Consider the following 20,103-nt stretch of genomic DNA (forward strand, 5'->3'; position numbering starts at 1 on the left):
AAACGGTGAGGCGTTTGAGGAACGTCAGAAAAGGCCAGTCGCTCTTTAAAAGATAAAAGACAAATTTACAGGTTTACAGAAACTGTTTCCACTTTCTCAGAAAATGCAGCAACTGGTTATTCAACACAGTATTATTCAACACATGTCTATACTCAGTATTTCTAATATAAATATCACTATGAAAGCAGTCTGACTTCATGTGTAACGTTGCAGGATATATTAGTATTCTTTGAGCTGCAGCCTTAATAAAGAACTTGTTCAAGTTTCTATATAAAAATTAAGTTGCTTCCCACATGGACATGAAAGTGGTTTATTGTTTTTCTGTTTGGCATTTCTATATTTTATCATGTCTGGTAAATCATTTTGCCCTGTATCTGTTTGCTTTTAGAGTTTATCTGCTTTATGTTTGTGCTAATTATTTTTACAGTGTACATTCATTTTGACTGCCAGGCTGTGAGCATTGTGTGACCTGCTGAGTGCAGTAAATACCAATCAGCCAATCCAACGATCTGTCAACGTCTCATTCACCTAGCGGTGCAGAAAGAGTTAAATTACGTTCTCTACTGGAGTCCTACCTCATGTGACAAAAATGGCCAATGTGATTGGCTGTGCCTTTCAGGGAGCTCTGTTTAGTTTTAGCAGCGGCAAGCCTGCGCTGCGAGGACCTGTAAGGAGGAGAGGAGGATGGAAGCACAAAGGAAGAACCTGGATATAAGAAAGTATTTTTCAAAGAAACCTGTAAGTCACTTAAAGTCAAGTTCACTCATAAAATGTGTCCGTCATAATAACGTTACAGGCTATGCTAGGCTTTGGCCCACATCAGTCTAAAACTGTATGTAACCATGAATAACGTGTTTTGGAAACTAACTGCACAACAGGCAGCAGTTATCTCAGTCTCCCAGAGTAGCATTTCTAATTTTGATTGAAACTGTCAGAGAAAACGGCAGCCTCGAGCAAGCCAGGATATTAGTTTACAGAGGCTGTACCATGTCCACCAGGAGAGACTGGACAGTATAGATGTAAAACCAATATGCCAGCAGTTTATCTCAGTTAAGGAGAGGAGAAGGCACGTGTTTGGCTCCTTCACATAGTGGACATTGAGTTGTTGTGTGGGACACCAGTAGTCCATGTCTGTTGCTGTAACAGTAGTTCATGTTTAGAATAAAAAATCCCAGCTCACTGATTTGATAGGGGCAATAGTGCCTAAAATGTTGCATAATTTTGCTGAGAGATCTTTTACTTTGTGGTAATCTTAGATGAGTAGTTTTGTGGACAAAAACCAGCAGGTCATTCAGTGTTCCCTTAGTGCTAATGTATCAGAGATGTTGGTGTACTATAACTGAAGGAATGTTGTTAAGTCCCTAAAGTCATATTCTTTTATTGTCATGACTGTATTTGAAGCTATTTTTTATTTTTGTATGATACAAATTTTTATTTTTATATGATTTATATGGAATATGGCTGAAGTAAACTGAAGTCTAAAATACTTAGTCATTTGTTTAATAAGATAAGATAAGATAACCTTTATTAGTCCCACACGTGGGAAATTTGTTTTGTCACAGCAGGAAGTGGACAGTGCAAAAGTTATATAGCAAAAATTAGAATACAATAAGAATAAAATACTGTACACAACTGTACAGAATAGAATAAAATAAAATGCTATATACAGTAGAATAAATAGAATAAAATATACAATAGGATAAAAATAGAATACAAATGCTTTATACAACTGAGTAAAAATACAACTTTGTCAGAAAAAGAGTATTGCACTTAGTGTTATTGCACATGTGTGGATGTGTGTGTTTGATCAGTTGGAGTCTTTGTTGTGGAGTCTGACAGCAGTGGGGAGGAAAGACCTGCGAAATCTCTCCGTCCCACACCGTGGGTGCCGCAGTCTCCCACTGAAGGAGCTGCGCAGTGCTGTTAGTCTCCTGCGTGGGGTGGGAGATGTTGTCCAACAGGGATGACAGCTTAGCCACCATTCTCCTGTGACTCACCACCTCCACTGGGTCCAGAGGGCATCCTAGAACAGAGCTGGCCCTTCTGATCAGCCTGTTCAGTCTCTTCCTGTCCCCAGCAGAGATGCTGCCACCCCAGCAGACCACACCATAGAGGATGGCTGAGGCCACCACAGAGTCATAGAAGGTCTTCAGGAGTGGGCCCTCCACTCCAAACGACCTGAGTCTCCGCAGCAGGTACAGCCAATAGTAATAGTAATTTAACATTATATTATTCACATATAAAACTATGACTTGTAATTTTAAATGGTTTAAAAGCATGTAGAATAGCATATGTAGGCAAGTATATTTCTCCTTTTTTATCAAGAAGCAAAGACAAAAAGGAAAAAAAAAGAAACAGTGCAGGGTTCGGTGGTTGAATCATCCGTCCCCACCAATGCCAAAACCAAATCTACGCCCTTGAGCCAATCTGATAAGACCATCCATCCATCCCTCTTCAATATGACTGAAATCATAGTTTCATTATTGGTTAATTTTGTTGCTAAAGTATGTAAATGCAGTAAATGTCAGTACAGCTGAAGCACACAAGTGAGGTCAGTCTGATGGGCTCTTCACAGTCAACTCAACACTTAGTTATTAATTTCTACTCTGCAACCAAAATAAAAATTTACAGTGTTTGTCTTGAAATCTTTGCTTCTTTCACTCACGTAATGTATTTTTTCTCCTTCTATGATGTTCTTTTTGTCTTTAAATTAATGCTCATTTATTTTAACTTGAAGTTTTATTTACTTTTAAATGGAAAACTGGTAAAGGGATATAATCTATGAGGATCGCTGCCCTCCAATGGACACAATGAGTAACTACTCTATCTTGTTAATGTTTATATCAGAAAGATATAATTCTGATAATCAGATAATGAAAAAAACAGTGCAGTGCTAATAAAGACAAGTAATGATCGTCATTTTATTCAAAATCTACACAGAGACAAATGTGATTTGAAACTATTCAGCTGAATCATTCGCTTTAATTCTCCTTCAGAACTTGACTGCAGTGAACGATTAATGACGTATGTAAATCTGTTTCTAAGTACAGTTGTGCTGACAATAGATGGTGTTTCAAAACTTGATCAAGAGTTGTTTTCTTTTCTTTAATACATAATCAACTGAGATACTTATATCTACCACATGCATAGTATATCCTTTATAAAGTATCATATTATACAATATACTTATCTTACATTAGTGTAGTTGTAGTGTGAATTTCAGTGTTTAAAGCTTACTTTTCAGTTTTTATCTAAATATTAGTACAAAACAGTTCTGTAAGTGAAAGTTACAAAAATGCATCTTTCATCAACCAGGCAGGTCAAAATGATTTACATAAGACACTAAAGAAACTCAGCAGTTACAGAATCACTGCAATAATGAGACACAATCTTTAAATTCTTAATGAATCCCTCATGTAGACGTTAAATGTGAGTCCATGAGAGCCTGTAGATTTGTCTGTGTATCTGCAGTTACGTCTTGATGCATGCTCAATCATCCAGGTAAATAAATCTCCAGAAGTTGATTCTGTTCATCTGGACGTAGCGTTTTGTGGGAGAAACGTTTCGTCACTCATCCAAGTGACTTCTTCAGTCTCAGCTGACTGCAGGTTTCCTCAAATCTTATAAACAGTACATTGCATAATGACTGAAACCAGCCCAGTGAAGGAACAATGGGCTGTTTATAAGATTAGGGAAATCTGCAGTCAGCTGAGACGGAAGAAGTCACTTGGATGAGTGACGAAACGTTTCTCCCACAAAACGCTACGTCCAGATGAACAGAATCAACTTTTGGAGATCTGCAGTTACACAGTTTCTCTGACAGAAGGAGATTCTTCCACCCACACAGAACACAGACGCACCGAGGAACCACATGAATGGTGCCAGATTCCAAAGCCAGGATAAAGAGGTTCAGTGAATATAGTGTTGAAGGTGTGGAGGTGGATCAGAGAGTCACTGGAGACATTGTAGAAGGACACAGTGCCAGCAGGACAGTCCACATACACTGCTACTCGCTTAGAACCACAGGGAGGGCACGAGGAGGAGGGGTGAATGGGTGATTTTCTCTGATTGTGATACACGGCGTAGCCACGGGCATTAGAGCAGTCCAGACTCCAGGACTGAGGATTCTCTCCAAATCTGCAGTTCTTTCGTTCTCCTTTCCTTCCTATTCCTCTATAACTTACTGATATATCAACCTCACCTGTCCACTCCACCTCCCAGTAACAGCGACCATGTAAAACATCTTTACACAGCAGCTGACACCAGTCAAGAAATCTGTCATGATGACGAGGATAAATCAGATCGTTTCTTACATGTGTCACCTTCCGGTTGTTGGCAGACAGTTTGAGGTTTTTGTTTATAGTGTTTGTGTCGACTATGAGTTCACAGAAATCTGTCAAGAAAAAGAGACATAATGCAGCTGCAGTTATTAATCAGTTAGTCACGATTCAGAATTTATCGCAAAACACAAACATCACTATTTAAGGTTACAAATGCTCTTCTTATGGCTTCTGACGGTGGACTTATTTTTGTGCTTTTCCTGCTACACCTCCGTGCAGCGTTTAGTACTGTTGACCATAATATTTCAGAGTACACATTGACATTAAACTGGACTGAGTTAAAAACACCACTGCAAGTTAAAGGGAAGGGCCAGAGTCGTCTCCATTTTTTGAGGTGGCTGAGGCCTTTTAACATCTGTTGGACAATGCTCCGGATTTTCTCTGAGTCCGTTGTGGCCAATGCCCCGCTCTCTCTATGCTGTTGCATGCTGGGGCATAAACTGATGTGCAAGGCCAGTAATTTTGAGGGGAAGGAGCTGGACTCCCTTAAGGTGGCGCCGGATAGGCGGATGTTATCCAAGATAAAGACAATGCTGGATAACATCTCCCACCCACTCCATGACATGCTGGCCTGTCATAGGAGCACATTCAGTGAGGGACTGAGATTACCCATAATGTACCACTGAACTACACAGGAAATCATTCCTGCCTGTCTCATATCTCACTGTACAACTCCTCCATCTGATGCACAGTACACAGTGCAATAGTTACACCCTTTTGCACATCCTCTACAGTGAAATTGACAAATAACAAAGTTTTACACTTTAGAACAAAATGTCAATCATATATATTTAAACTATGTAATATTCTGGATATTTATAATTGAGTATTTATTTATATATTAGAGCTATTGCTTATATTCAGTAACTTTGTAATCAATTGTATCATGTAAATAGAGAGTCCTCTTCACACACTAAGGTTAAATATGAAGTTCCACAGGGTTCAGTGCTAGGACCAATTCTGTTTACATTATACATGCTTCCCTTAGGCAGTATCATCATACATTTTCACTGCTATGCAGATGAGACCCAACTTTATCTATCCATGAAGCCAGATGACACACACAAATTAGTTAAACTGCAGGAATGTCTTAAAGACATAAGGATCTGAATTACCTCTAATTTTCTGCTTCTAAATTCAGATAAAGCTGAGGTTATTGTACTCGGCCCTGAAAAACTTAGAAATATGGTATCTAACCAGATTCTTACTGTGGATGGCTGTTGTGGTGGTTGTGAACTGAAACAGAAATGTACCATCTGTTCACTTGACACTTGATGACACATACTAGCACTGATCATCTTCAGAGAATAATGTCAAAATTAAAAGACAGCTGAATTTTTAAAAGGGGTTTTCATGAATAAATAAAAAAAACACTTACACTTCTTCAAACCTGGTTTCAACCACTTGGCTCCAGCAGGTTCCACCCTGAAATGACAAATGTAAGCACCACATCTCTCAACATGCAAACAGACATTAAATCTAGTGTATCAACATCCACCGTAATTCTGCTCAGTCATTAACAATAATGTCATGTCACCAACCTTAGGGTTTCCAGTTTCCAGTGTTGGTTCTTTACTCCAGCCCGAAGCTCCACTCCTGCATCGTCTGGATGATTGTAACTCAAGTCCAGCACTTTCAGATGAGAGATGTTGGAGTTCAGAGCTGAGGCCAGAGAAGCACAGCCATCCTTTGTGATCAAGCAGCCCGACAGCCTGCAGGCACACAAAATGGTGCAAGTCTAGCAATTTGAGGCTACTACAGGAATAGAGAGGTTACTACATCACAAGAGTAAGATATTGTTAAGTTCTGTGGGATTAAGCAAATTACTATCATCATTTTTTTCTTTATTTTAATTCATACCAGATTACTGGTTTATCTTAAACTATTACTTAAACCATTAATCAGATAATACTGCTGTTCAATTAGAACACAATATTACAAAGTAGTACTATATCAAAACAAAAGTACAAAAAGTAGTAATTCTTTGGTTAATTTATCACTGTAACTTAAAATGTAAAGACTGATTCTACAGGCTAATCCCAACCTGAGAGTTTCCAGTTTGCAGTGCTGACTTGCCAGTCCAACTGACAGTGCCTTCACTCCTGAATCCTTCACATTGTTGTTATTCAGGTCCAGCTCTCTCAGATTTGATGACTGGGAGCAGAGAACTGAGGAGAGAGTTTCACAGCTTTTGTCTGACAGGTTACAGAGAGTAAGTCTGAAAGACAATAATGAACAAAAAAGATGTTTGGTTTAAATACTAGAAACATAAAATCTTTTCTTAACAAGAACTTTACAAAATACCAAATTCAGTTAAATTAAAACAAACTGAAAAAGACTCCTTATCTAGATGTGGATGTAAGTGGAACAAGCACTCTGAGTGCTCAGTAATAGAACAATCTGTATCATAAATCCCAGTCCATTTCTAAAGGAATAAATTAGATAAAGGAAGAAAAAAAAAAATCAGAACTGACCTCAAAGTTTCCATTTCAAAAATAGATGGTACAATCCATCATACAATTAAAAAAAAAAATAGACAATCTTTAATTCAACCTCATTACAAACCTGGTCTTTGTTAAAAAAAAAAATAATTTAAACATCTTTAGATGCAGTCAAAAACAGTTAAGTCTGAAACCACTGTTTCTACTGTATTAATTTAAATCAATAAGATATCATTGGTGTTACACTAGAATATACTACTAGATAGTATTATATAAGCTAGCTATACTAGCTAAAACCAAATTACTAACATAGATTCAAGGGCTGTACAAACTGTACATAACCCAAAAAGGTAGAAAGAAAAGCCAATACAATACAATGCAATACAATAAAACAATATAAGTACAAAAAATAGTAATTCTTTGGTTAATTTATCACTGTAACTCAAAATGTAAAGACTGATTCTACAGGCTAATCCCAACCTGAGAGTTTCTAGTTTGCAGTGTTGACTTGCCAGTCCAACTGACAGTGCCTTCACTCCTGAATCCTTCACATTGTTGTTATTCAGGTCAAGCTCTCTCAGATTTGATGACTGGGAGCAGAGAACTGAGGAGAGAGTTTCACAGCTTTTGTCTGACAAGTTACAGACACTCAGGCTGAAAAGACAATAAAGAACAAAATATTTGGTTTGAGTAAATGCATGAACCAATCAATGAGCACAACATCTTCAACTATAGCAATGTAACACAATATTACAAATTCAATGAAATGAAAAATATTAACAGTTACAATTTAAGTTAATTGCCGATATTACAATTATCACTAGAATAAACTATCATTCATCTATATAGAGACAGAAGTTTTGATGTTATCACTTTTTCTGACGTTATCACTTCTTAAAATATTTAAAGAACCTCTATATATCCCAGTAAAAATGGGCAAATTTGGGTTTTATGATTACTCCTTTGATAAATCCTAAATTACGGAGAATTAGAGGGAAAAAAACAGAAAAACTTTCTGTGCTTAAAAAGAGGGATTTTTGTCAGTGAGCTACACTTTCAAGGGACAATACAACTGCAGATGTCACACCCTGTAATATAAAAGTTTATGAAGTACTTCAATTTTAGATCATCTCTTCTATAAAGAGTTAAGGATTAGTAAAATGTTTTACTCATAAAAAATTACTTGAATAGATTTTATTTATGTGAGAAATCTCTTAAAAGGTTTATTTACTGATGTAAATCAAGCTTTACACATTTTCACAACACAGGATAATCCTAACCTTAGAATTTCCAGTTTACAGTGTGGTGTCCCCAGTCCAACAGACAGCTCTGTTAACCCTGAATCCTGCAGATTGTTGTTACTCAGGTCCAGTCCAATCAGACTAGAGGACTGGTTGATGAGAACTGAAGTCAGAGCTTTACAGCCTGGCTTTGAGAGATTACATCCACTCAGTCTAAAAAAATAATGTGAAAAATTATAAATGTTTTAATCATGAAACAAAGTGCATTGTACAGCTCAATGAACCAGTCAGTAAACATAATGTCTTGCCAACTATGGCAATTTTACCAAATTCAATTAAATTAAAATGCAAATTATTACTGTTTATAACTTAATTACTGATTATTTAATGTCACTAATTAAACTATCACTCAGATAAGAACACAAGTTGGTAACTTTGATCTTATCTCTACTTAAAATATCATGGCAACCATGACTGCAAAAATTGGCACATATATTGTTTTATGGTTACCCTTTTTGATAAAAACCATTAGCCATTTTTGACATAATTTAAAAACAACATGTCTAGTTTATCATCAAATTATAAATACGTAGACTTTAGAAGTCTAGGATTGTTCAGAAACTTTGCTGTATAATAACACACACACACACACACACACACACACACACACATATATACATATACAGATACAGATATATAGATATAGATATATACAGGGTGGGCCATTTATATGGATACACCGTAATAAAATGGGAATGGTTGGTGATATTAAAGTCCTGTTTGTGGCACATTAGTATATGTGAGGGGACAAATTCCTCAAGATGGGTGGTGACTATGGTGGCCATTTAGAAGTCGGCCATCCTGCGGTGTTGCTATCAGTGTGTGAAGAGTGGGAGAAGAGGGTTGCATTGACAATCCAACACAATGGGCAGCACATTGAACACATTTTATAAGTGGTCAGAAACTTGTAAATAACTCATGAAAGAATAAAGTTACGTTGAAACCAAGCACACCATTGTTTTTCTTGTGACATTACCAATAAGTTTGATGTGTCACATGGCCCTCTTCCTATTGAAAAAACAAAAGTTGTATCCAAGATAGCCGACTTCTAAATGGCCACCATGGTCACCACCAGTGTTGGGACTAACGCGTTATTAAGTAACGCGTTACAATAACTACGTTATTATTGTGGTAACGAGCACGGTAACTAGTTATTATGCCAAAACCAGGAACGCGTTACTCGTTACTGGGATTTAGATAGGCTTGTTACTCGTTACTTCGTGTGGTGGATATCGCAGAGTTTCCACAGATTCAATAACATTAGCAAGTGGTGGAGGCCAGCAGGTGGATGAAGGAAAAGGGAGGCAAGAGGAGAGACCCGAAGCTGCCGCTGGTCCGCGTGTCAGGTGAACTGAACTTCAGGTAAGAAGTTATGACCTGCAGTCTATCTGAGTCAGATATAAACCAAGTTTAGGTGGAGTTTATTTTCGGTATGCTGACTTTTTCGTACTGCGTGCTAGCTAGCATGACGGAGTTTCTATACAGCTGGGTGGGTGCTATGTTACTGATGTTGAACTTTATTTTGTTCATACGGTTAATTATTAGAGTTGCCAACCGTCCCGTAAAAAACAGAATCATCTCGCATTCAAAGAAAATATTACGCGTTTCGTACTGAGGTGAAAAGGAACAGTTTGTCCCGGACTTCAGCTACAATGAAAAAGACACAAAGCTGAAGCTGCACAGCTGCCTCTTCTTCTGTCATTCTCTCCCGTTTCTACTTCAATCACGAAACTGATCAATGATCAGCTGATCGGCTTTTCTCTCTTGTTTATTTATCGCCCACTTTGCGCCAGAAAGAGGAAACCAGCGGATGTCGCGTTAAACAACAGCATCACGTTTAAGCTTTATCAGCTGTTGTTAGAATTTATTTAATATTAATTTCTAGTATCAGCTGATGTCTTCTGGAGCCACAGCTGTAAAGCTGCTGGTCATGATGTCGGTTTGGTTATCTGGTGAGAGGGAAACATGCAGACGAAACCAGGAGATGTCCTTACTGAATCATCAGAGCTGAACAGGTGATGGAGAAACAGATTTACCTTTTAGGTGACATGAATGAGTTGAAAGGAAGTTATGAACTGTTTCTGAGAGACAAATAACACCAGGATCCTTTTCTACTTAGCTGACAGCTGGTAACTGTGCAGGGGCGGGTCTAGCAAAGTTTTGCCAGGGGGCCAGGTAGGGCATTAACAGGGAAAGGGGGGGGACAAGGAAATACTTTTCTTTATTATTCTCATTTAAAATGTCTCGCTTTTAAAAAAAATAATTATCTGAGTCTTACAACAAACAATTGATAGATTGATACATATATACCATCAGAACAGTGTACATCACTGTCACAACAGTGTTTGTTTTCATTCAAAGGCTTTATGATTTGTCCTATAATGGCGGGCCGGTCTCTAGTCAAAATGCCCGGGACGATTTTTTTGTCCCAGTCCAGCTCTGTATGCAGCTCATCTGCAGTCTGGTGTTACCTACATCTTCCTATTCAGAAGGCAGAATTTCCAAGTTCTGAGTACAATCAAAAGCACCACGACTGCAGTTTTTGTGTTGGATGTAAAAAGCAGGCTAGAATCATGGCGGCGGTCAACGACAGTCCAGGCGTGGGATTTCTCTCGTGGAAATGTGCGCATTATTTTTTCCTTTCTGTTGGTAGGTGGCACAGTGCACTTGTGGCAAGTAAGCAAGCTAGAAGACTGACAATCTTGCTGGGTATCCAGTTACGGAAGCAACACATTAACAAGAGAATTCTGAGTAAAACCAAAGTTACTTTCCCTAGTAACTAGTTACTTTGAAAGTAACGAGTAACTTGAAGTAACTGAGTTACTTTTTTAGAGAAGTAACTAGTAATGTAACTAAGTTACTAATTTAAAGTAACTTACCCAACACTGGTCACCACCCATCTTGAGGAGTTTGCTCCCTCACATATACTAATGTGCCACAAACAGGACTTTAATATCACCAACCATTCCCATTTTATTATGGTGTATCCATATACAGTGGCTTGCAAAAGTATTCGGCCCCCATGAACTTTTCCACATTTTGTCACATTACAGCCACAAACATGAATCAATTTTATTGGAATTCCAGGTGAAAGACCAATACAAAGTGGTGTACACGTGAGATGTGGAACAAAAATCATACATGATTCCAAACATTTTTTACAAATAAATAACTGAAAAGTGGGGTGTGCGTAATTATTCAGCCCCCTGAGTCAATACTTTGTAGAACCACCTTTTGCTGCAATTACAGCTGCCAGTCTTTTAGGGTATGTCTCTACCAGCGTTGCACATCTAGAGACTGAAATCCTTGCCCATTCTTCTTTGCAAAACAGCTCCAGCTCAATCAGATTAGATGGACAGCGTTTGTGAACAGCAATTTTCAGATCTTGCCACAGATTCTCGATTGGATTTAGATCTGGACTTTGACTGGGTCATTCTAACACATGGATATGTTTTGTTTTAAACCATTCCATTGTTGCCCTGGCTTTATGTTTAGGGTCGTTGTCCTGCTGGAAGGTGAACCTCCGCCCCAGTGTCAAGTCTTTTGCAGACTCCAAGAGGTTTTCTTCCAAGATTGCCCTGTATTTGGCTCCATGCATCTTCCCATCAACTCTGACCAGCTTCCCTGTCCCTGCTGAAGAGAAGCACCCCCAGAGCAAGATGCTGCCACCACCATATTTGACAGTGGGGATGGTGTGTTCAGAGTGATGTGCAGTGTTAGTTTTCAGCCACACATAGCGTTTTGCATTTTGGCCAGAAAGTTCCATTTTGGTCTCATCTGACCAGAGCACCTTCTTCCACATGTTTGCTGTGTCCCTCACATGGCTTGTGGCAAACTGCAAACGGGACTTCTTATGGTTTTCTGTTAACAATGGCTTTCTTCTTGCCACTCTTCCATAAAGGTCAACTTTGTGCAGTGCACGACTAATAGTTGTCCTATGGACAGATTCCCCCACCTGAGCTGTAGATCTCTGCAGCTCATCCAGAGTCACCATGGGCCTCTTGGCTGCATTTCTGATCAGCGCTCTCCTTGTTCGGCCTGTGAGTTTAGGTGGACGGCCTTGTCTTGGTAGGTTTACAGTTGTGCCATACTCCTTCCATTTCTGAATGATCGCTTGAACAGTGCTCCGTGGGATGTTCAAGGCTTGGGAAATCTTTTTGTAGCCTAAGCCTGCTTTAAATTTCTCAATAACTCTATCCCTGACCTGTCTGGTGTGTTCTTTGGACTTCATGGTGTTGTTGCTCCCAACATTCTCTTAGACAACCTCTGAGGCCGTCACAAGGCAGCTGTGGAGCTGTTTTGCAAAGAAGAATTGGCAAGAATTTCAGTCTCTAAATGTGCAAAGCTGGCAGAGACATACCCCAAAAGACTGGCAGCTGTAATTGCAGCAAAAGGTGGTTCTACAAAGTATTGACTCAGGGGTCAGGGTGCCCTGATGAGAAGACGCGGACCTTGTTGATCCGGGTAAGGTCTGAGCCGGCATGACTTCATATTTATCTCTTTCGCTCATGTCTGTGCTCGCTTAGCATGGGGAGTCTAGATTTAGGACCCTAACTGGATATAGACGCCCAGGCGTGCGTTTGTATCCAGTCGAACTTATGACTACCGCTCCAAAGGATATATATTCACTTACTGATAAATCAGGATTTACAACTTTTTAAAAAACAGGATAATCCTAACCTTTGAGAGGTTACAGGCAGTCAGTCTAAAAAGATTATGTGAAAAAAATAAAATTATATAATCAAAATAATAGTGAATTTTTCATGTTTTTACTGTATGTCACTATGTACTTACAGAGCTTTATTTGAGGCTTTTACCACAGGCAGCAGCCTCAGAAGAGCCTCCTCTGAAGCAGAGTATTTCTTCAGGTCAGATCCTTTTCTGATGACAGTAAGATGAAGACCAGAGCTGACCACTGGGCAGGAGACAGTTTATCCACAGAGAGGCTTCTTGAACTCAGGGACTGTTGGATCTCCTCCACTAGAGAACGGTCGTTCAGTTCATTCAGACAGTGGAACAGATTGATGCTTTTCTCTGCAGACAGATTCTCACTTATCTTCATCTTAATGTACTGGACTGTTTCCTGATTGGTTTCTGAAGTGCTTTCTGTCTGTGTCTGCAGGCCTTTTAAAAGATCCTGATTTGACTGCAATGAAAGACCCAGGAGGAAGCGGAGGAACAAGTCCAGGTGTCCATTTGGACTCTGCAAAGCTTTGTCCACAGCAAGTTGGTAGAAGTCTGTCTTTACAATCTTATTTTTAGGTGTTTCAGATGTCTGAGATGCTGTTTGTTCCTCTGGTAGCACGCTGACTCCATAGTTGATGAAGGTCAGATGGACATGAAGAGCAGCCAGAAACTCCTGAACGCTCAGATGGATGAAGCAGAACACTGTGTCCTGATATAGCCCTTTTTCCTCTTTAAAGATCTGTGTGAACACTCCTGAGTACACTGAGGCTGCTCTGATATCGATGCCACAGTCTGTCAGGTCTGATTCATAAAAGATCAGGTTTCCTTTCAGCAGCTGGTCAAAAGCCAGTTTTCCCAGAGATTCAATCATCTTCTTGCTTTCTGGACCCCAGTGACAATCTGTCTCAGCACCACCATCATACTTGATCTTCCTTACTTTGGACTGAACCACCAGGAAATGGATGTACATCTCAGTCAGAGTCTTAGGTAATATTCCTCCCTCCCTGGTTTTCAACATATCCTCCAGAACTGTAGCAGTGATCCAACAGAAGACTGGGATGTGGCACATGATGTGGAGGCTTCGTGATGATTTGATGTGGGAGTAGATCTTGCTGGCCTGCTCCTTATCTCTGAATCTCTTCCTGAAGTACTCCTCCTTCTGTGGGTCAGTGAACCCTCTGACTTCTGTCACCATGTTAACAAACTGAGGAGGAATCTGATTGGCTGCTGCAGGTCGTGTGGTTATCCAGACACGAGCGGAGGGAAGCAGTTTCCCCCTGATGAGGTTTGTCAGCAGCACATCCACTGAGGCGGACTGTGTAAAATCAGTTAGGATCTCAGTGTTGTGAAAGTCCAAAGGAAGTCGGCACTCATCCAGACCATCCAAGATGAACATGACCTGGAAGTGTTCAAACCTGCATATTCCTGCTTTTTTGGTTTCGGTAAAGAAGTGATGAACAAGTCCCACCAAACTGAACTGCTTCTCTTTCAGCACATTCAGCTCTCTGAATGTAAATGGAAATGTGAACTGAATGTCCTGGTTGCTTATGTTTTCAGCCCAGTCTAGAGTTAACTTTTGAATTAAGACTGTTTTCCCAATGCCGGCCACTCCCTTTGTCAGCACTGTTCTGATTGGCACATCTCTTCCAGGTGAGGCTTTAAAGATGTCTTCTCGTTTGATTGTTGTTTCTGGTCTGTCTGGCTTGCTGGATGCTGTTTCAAGCTGTCTGACCTCATGTTCATCATTGACCTCTGCAGTCCCTCCCTCTGTGATGTAGAACTCAGTGTAGATCTGATTCAGAAGGGTTGGGTTTCCTGCTTTAGCGATCCCCTCAAACACACACTGGAACTTGTTCTTCAGATTACTTTTAAGTTTACGTTGACATTGTGGAGCAAAAAGTTCTAAATGAACAGAAATTGCATCAGTGAGCAATAATCTACCAAAGAAATGCACAATCAAAGTTTACAGTAGTAACAGTACTGTATATGCCTTGTGTACAGCAGATGCTGTTGTTTTGCCATCTTGGGATAACAATGGCAGAAGAATTCAGAAGATAGTAGGAATATAATGAAGTACAACAGAATGTGCTGTTATGGTTCTTCTCTTGTTAGCAATAAAAGAGTAAATTAACCAGTTATTTAAAAATTAAAGTAAAAAGAGACTAAAAAAGAAATCAGGGCAGTATAATTTCATGTTCATTCTTCAGTGTTACTCGATATACTTAGATTAGATTTAATCTAAAATGTTCAGTTCGTATTTTGGAGAAGAGAGTGTAACCTAGGTTATTTTCACATTTTTGCATAGCAACCTGTGATTAAATTAAGTCCAATATGGTGGATAACTCTCGAGCAATCTGTGCATGGTGTCATGCGACAACATTCATTAAAAAAAAAGATACTGAACATTTTATTGACGCTTGCAGGCAGTGCCATTTATAAGTGCAGCTAACTAAAGGGCATTTCCTATCCTTCTTTTTGAATGTGTTACTGTCACCAATTATAGACTACCTCATTTGAAGTCTGAATCTACTGAAACAAGGTACCAGCAGCACCAACTGTGCAATAGTAGTGACACGGCAGAAGTCAAACGTAAGCATAAAAGAAGTTCAGGTAGTGTTTTCAGTGGAAATTTAAGTATAAAATAACTGTGAAACACTTCACTTTAACCACACCTAAAGTAACTAAAACCTGTAACTCTTTAGGAGCTGCACAATAATGTCATATAATAAAAAAATTTTTATATATCAAGAAAGAGAAACTGGCAAAAAGTTAACAGAAGGGGAGAGAGAGAGAGAGAGGAAGAGACAGAGAGAGAGAGAATCTGCTTCAACACCTGTTGAAGAAAAAAATAATAATGCAGCAGAGAAAAAAATGCAACAGCCAATATGTGCATTAATAAGAGTAAATCACATATATTAAATGTTACTGAGCAGCATACTGTAAACATACCTTGCATTATTAGTAGAGGCAGCAGCTGACCAAGACAGTGTGTGTCTCTGTGATTACCTGTTTGCACACCTGTGTGCGTGAGCGGGCTTGTGTTCATAAGGTTTCTCCATGTAAGTGTCTGATAGTGTGTGTGTGGAGCCATAGCCCTGCCCACCACGGCATGAGGCAGGCATGGAGGAGACCCGAGCCCCAGACATCCAGAGGCCCCCCCAGAGCACGAGATCCCCAGGAGGACCATCGCAGGGAAAACCGTGGCCCCCACTCAGAGCAGACTGAGCTCTGGGCACACAGACCCGAGACCCAAGTGCCCCCCACCCCCCCACATTCTGTTAACTTTTAGAATGTTAGATATCAGCTCTTTCGAGAACTGCTCATCCATATTACACAGATAAATGACTGAAATGACTGTCACATTTACTGATCACGCTCATTTTTACTTACTGTTCTGCAGACGGTCAGCCCACTCGTCCTGTTTCATTTTCCTCAGAAAATGCAGGGCGAGCTTCACCAATGCCTCTCTGTTCCTCTGTTCTTCACCCTCAACCCCCAACAGCGTCTCTTCCTCCATTTGACTCTCTGAGTTATCTGGACACAAAATCTTCTGGATCTTCTTCAGCTCATTTTTCACAAAAGTGATAACGTTGTCCTCCAGCAGCTTGAACAGAATATAACAAATGATGAAACCAGATTTGAATCATCAGGATAACCATCAGACCAAGACACAAGTACAGCATGGAGATGACTGGGAACAAAACACATGTAAAAGAAGTTGTTGTACACACCATAAAGATTGAGTCCAGACAAGATTGATGCTGCTGGGCAGACTGATCACTGGGAACCTCTGAACTCTCCTCATCAAATCTGGAAGAATTGTGAAAAATGAGCTCCCACAAGGCAGAGGTCCATCTAGTAACATTTGGCTTCAAACAGTGGACGTGAGTGACTGTGAGCTTTGAGTGATGCTGAACCCTCTGAGAGTTAACAACTTACTCTGCAGGTTTTTGTAGCTATCAGCATCCTCAGCTGGGTCTAGTCCTAACAGGTTGCACTAACTTCCCCTCCTTCACTGTAAACTTCTCAAGTTCTCTGGAGCAAGTCATCTACAACCACCTATTGCTCCTCTTTAGGTTCTCTGACTGGTTATACTGGAAACTTCCACATTTCACTAAGATGAATGCTATAGCATTCAGTTTTCATCATCACCCTGAAGTACTTACGTCTTGTTAACAGAGTCGAGTTCATCGCTGGAGTTATGAAGAACAGATTCATCACACAATGTGGGTGCAAAGCTGGGCTGAAGCTGAGGTTCAGGTTCAGTAGATGCTGGTATCTGTTGTAACCTGAATAACAGCAGATAAAGTTAACTGAAATAAAAATGGAAAATTAAAAATAAAACATTTGCTGTGTCACTACAGCACTGAACAGTTTAACCCATTACTCGTTTTCAAAAACTCTAACCACATTTAATCAACTAACCCAGTGGTTCCCAAAGTGTGGGGCCCGCCCCCTAGGGGGGGCGCAGAGCTATTGCAGGGGGGGCGCGGCATGAAAAGGGAAAAAAACCAAAAACAAAAACAACGCTTGGACACTGCTAGCACGGGGCGCCCACACAAACGCAAAGCAGGAGATGAAGCATCGCTGAATATGTTTCCAAACCAACTTCATTCTAAGCCAAAGACTAGAAAATATGGTGAAGCATATCTTCCCTTTGTGCTGAGGTAGGTCTCCCTGCAGAATTAGTTTTCCCTGCGTCGGGAGCAGCGCTGGGCTGTTCAAATCACGGACAAACAGTATCCCACAGTTGTTTATGTTTTTGAACCCATTTTGTAGAGGGTTTTTTTGAAAAATGTATTGATAGCAATGTTGAACATTATTACACAGGAAAAAAAACAACTACACGTAAAATAATTACACCGTGATGCCTCTGCCTTTCTAAATGCAGGGACAGTAATGGCCTGTATATGTAAGCATGTAAAACCTGCAGAGTCAGATTAACAGTATTTTGTCTCTATCTGCCATTCTGCAATTCATCTCATGTAAACAATAACGTGGCGCACAGTGTGACGTGAAAAAGGCACATACCTTTGACATTGCGTGACGAACTCTGTATTCCTTGTCCACACGTAAACGCAAAAAAAAGGAGTTTTAAAAAATCTCCGTTCTCGGTGATTCGATACGCCGTTTACATGTGGCCGAAACAGCTGCGTGTTCAAAAATACCCGTGTAGGTGCGGACTGAGCGTAAAAGAGTTGGTAGTTTATTTTCTTACTACCTGTAATTTATTGCAGATTATTTGTATTTGCTTAATTGTTTAATAAATGTTTGAGGTGTGAAATAAACCGCAATGGAGCAAAATATGGGTGGTGTGGTTGAAGGATGTGTTTGTGCGTGTGCGTGCGCGCGTGCACGCGCGGGGGTGGGGGGGCGCGAACATTTTTCTTGTTAAACAAGGGGGGCCCAGCAAAAAAAGTTTGGGAACCACTGAACTAACCACATCAGGAAGAGATATATTAACTGCCAGTTTACCAGCAGGTACTCAAGGAAAACAACCAGTACCTTTAATGTGACATTGCTTTAGTTAGATAGCAGCCTGGCTGCAATTTGGTGGAGCATTTTTATTTTTTTAGAGACGTGCCTCTGGGTACACTATAACTTTATTTCCATAAAAGGCTAAAACCAGTCTGAAGGTGGAATAAACCCCAAATTACCTCCCTTCTGTGTGAAAAGTTTAATTAACTGAACTTTGGAATATATATCTCAGATTTTTGAGAGTTTTAAGAAACTGACATCTCATTTAACAAAGATTACACAGCAAAAAATTAAAGAAACAAAACGTAACTGTCAACAATTAAAATAGTGATTAAGGGAATACGTTTTGATGCTGACAACAACTCACTTTGTTTCCCGTGCTCCTTGTTTGAAAAAAAAATATCGCTCATTTGACCTGCTGCTCCTCATGGACACACAGCTGGGTCCGGGTTCAGGTTCATGGTGGGCAGTGTGGGGTATATGCTGCTTCTCTGGGCTTCACACACGCAGTTTTACATGTGAGTAAAAATGATAGTGCAGTTATTTAAATGCAGAGCTGAAGCATGCAGAAGAGTCCCTGACAGTAAAGAAAGTCCTCTGACCTCTGAGTTTTGGTGATGGTCTCGTCTCCACACAGAGTGTGGCTTTAGAGGAAGGAGGAAGCTCCTCTGTGTTCTCACACAGCGCCATCACAGAATCAGCTGAAGCACAGAAACCTGCAGAAAAAATGATTTCTCCTCATTCTGAGTGTCACAAACTCGCAGCTCTGACTGAGGAGAACCTCTCAGCAGTGAACCGTGGGCTTTACTCACCTCTACACAGAGACAATCATCTGCAGCTCCACAAAGTCATAAAGTGAAAGTAAATAATAATCAGGAAGTGATGACGTCACTGCAGGCTTGCAAAGACTCTTCTTCTTTTATTCTTTTAAACATTTAGGAGTAATACTGCCCCCTGCTAGGCTGGAGTGTTCATCTGACACCCCAAAACAGGATTTCGGGATTTTTAAATGGGGCCAAGAAATTCCTGTGACTACAGTAAAATATTTAAATCCTGGACATCGTTTCTTCTACATGGTTTATACGTTTTTGAAAACCTTAATATTTTCATGCATGTTTTTCTTAGTCATAAAAATGCAATTTATTTCCGACAGTTCTTACTTAGTGCTTCGTTTTGACCGCATGTAAAGATGTGCTGTTTTGAATTTTCTCTGTACCACCTCACCTCCAGCCTGCTGTCTGTTTTCCTGTCTCTTTAGCCAAAGTGCCGCCGTTTCATTACTTCCCCTTCACCTGGACAAGTGACGTAACTACCCCTTCATCTATGTTTTTTCAGTCCATCGTTCTTCATCGCTGTAGCGTCACCAGGTAAACTCACATGCTCTTTTTTGTCTAAAACAAAATGTCAACAGACTGATGAGTCAAAAACAGCAAGTGTGGTCGCCAATTTTTGAAGCCATCCTGATAACCTTCTCCCACCAACGATGTGGAGATCCAGCCCTCTTAGATCCAATTAAAATCAAGACACTCAAAAAGATGCTCTGTAAAAGAGTAGAATTCTTAGAACAGAGTTTAATACACTGACTCGTATGAACAGCAGGAAAAATACATACAGACATTTAGCAAGAGAATTACATAGCAGAAAGCAAGCAAAGCAAAACCCCGGGGTGTACAGCCTTAAGCACAGACAGCAGAGCAACACAGAGACGGACAGGTAGCAGCAGCAGGAGGAAAAAAAGCTCTGGGGGTGTCCTCTGGTCCCCTAATATAGGGACCAGTATCCCCGCCCCCTGCTGCTGGGTAACTTTCCCACATGCCCAACACAGCTGCTGGGGTCAGGTAGCGGCCAAGGTCTTGG

At 40.1% G+C, this 20,103-nt stretch overlaps 1 pseudogene; it reads right to left on the reverse strand.

The window, feature by feature from the left end:
* Positions 1–3,742: 3,742 nt before the first annotated feature.
* Positions 3,743–19,444, reverse strand: LOC116329663 (annotated as a pseudogene).
* Positions 19,445–20,103: the final 659 nt, after the last annotated feature.

The sequence above is a fragment of the Oreochromis aureus genome, linkage group 2 (assembly GCF_013358895.1).
Source record: "Oreochromis aureus strain Israel breed Guangdong linkage group 2, ZZ_aureus, whole genome shotgun sequence".
NCBI classification, from domain to species: Eukaryota; Metazoa; Chordata; class Actinopteri; order Cichliformes; family Cichlidae; genus Oreochromis; species Oreochromis aureus.